Here is a 1,943-nt window from a genome sequence, read left to right as displayed (position 1 = left end):
CACAAGCACATGGTTAGGGACAGCTTGATTTAGCCGCTTAGGCCTGGATTTTATTTCCTTGGGCCCTCCTATCCATTGATGCTCAAAGCCTTGGATCCTTTTTACCCTTGCCTTTTGGTTTTAAGGGCTATTGGCTTTTTCTGCTTGCTTTTTCTTTTTCTTTCTATTTTTTTGCAACCTTTTTTTTTCCGCCACTTTTTTTTCGCAAGCTTTTGCTTTTTCACTGCTTTTTCTTGCTTCAAGAATCAATTTTATGATTTTTCAGATCATCAATAACATTTTTCTTTGTTCATCATTCTTTCAAGAGCCAACATTTTTAACATTCATAAACAACAAGATAAAAAATATGCACTGTTTAAGCATTAATTCAGAAAACAAAAAGTATTGTCACCACATCAATATAATTAAACTAAATTCAAGGATAAATTCAAAATTCATGTACTTCTTGTTCTTTTGAATTAAAACATTTTTCATTTAAGAAAGGTGAAGGATTTATAGAATTTATTCATAGCTTTAAGACATAGTTACTACATCTTAATGATCATGAAGTAGAGACACAAAACATAAATAAACATGAAGCATAAAATCAAAAAACAGAGAAATAAGAACAAGGAATCAGTCCACCTTAGTGAGGGCGGCGCCTTCTTGAAGAACCAATTGTGTTCTTTGAGCTCCTCTATGTCTCTTCCTTGCTTCTGTTGAATGATTCCTAGTAATTTTGGTGTTCCTACCCTTAGTTGCTTCCAATAATTATGTGGAGGAACATGTATCCCCTGAGGTATCTCAGAGATTTCTTGATGAAGGAATTTCTCATGCTCTCTTGATGTGCAGTCAAATGCTCTTCTACTGAGTTTTGGACCCTTGAGATGAATATCTCCATCTCCCATGACTTGGAGGTAGAAGCTTTTTGTCTCCCTTTTCTCTCTTTTTTTTTTAGGTTTCTCTGAATTATTGATTTTTAGTTTCTCTTGACTTCCTCTTCAGAGTCTCTTCAGGTTCAGGATCAGCTTCAACAAGAGTGCCTTTTTCCTTGTTCCTGCTCATATAAAAGAGAAGAGGAAAAGAAAAGGAAGAGAAATCCTCTATGTCACAGTAAAGAGGATCCTTATTATTAGTAGAAGAAGAAAGGGGATAATGGAAGGAGAGGGATGAATAGTCTGTATAAAGAGTAAGGACAGGGGAGATGATAAGAGATGAAGAGAAGTGTTAGTAAATAAATAAATAAATAGAAGAAGATGAGAGAGGGATTTTCGAAAATATTTTTGAAAAGGAGTTAGTAATTTCGAAAATTAAAGATGAATTAAAATTAAAATTAAAATTTGAAACAATTAGTTAATTAAAAAGAATTTTTAGAAACAATCAATTAATTTAAAAAGAATTTTGAAAAAGGGATGAGATATTTTCGAAAATTAGAGAAGGAGAAGTAGTTAGGTGGGTTTGAAAAAGATAAGAAACAAACAAAAAGTTAATTAGTTAGTTGAAAAAGATATTAAAATCAAATTTGAAAAGATAAGAAGATAAGAAGTTAGATAAGATATTTTTTTTAAATCAAATTTTGAAAAAGATAACATTTTGAAAAAGATAAGATAAATAGATAAGATAAATAGATAAGATAAAAGGATAAGATTTTTAAGAAAAAGATATTTTGAAAAAGATTTAATTTTTAAAATTAAAATTAATTAAAAGATAAGATTCTAGAATTTAAAGATTGAATCTTTCTTAACAAGAAAGTAACAAACTTCAAATTTTTGAATCAATCACATAAATTGTTAGCTAATTTTCGAAAATATGATGTAAAAGATAAGAAAAAGATTTTGAAAATATTTTGAAAAAGATTTTTGAAATTTTCGAAAAAGAGGAAAAATTGGAGAAGATATGATTTTTGAAAAAGATTTTGAAAAGATAAGATTTTTAAATTTTTGAAAATTTGACTTGACTTGTAA

This window comes from Arachis duranensis, chromosome 7 (assembly GCF_000817695.3).
Source record: "Arachis duranensis cultivar V14167 chromosome 7, aradu.V14167.gnm2.J7QH, whole genome shotgun sequence".
NCBI lineage: Eukaryota > Viridiplantae > Streptophyta > Magnoliopsida > Fabales > Fabaceae > Arachis > Arachis duranensis.
Note: the sequence above shows the minus strand (reverse complement) of the source record.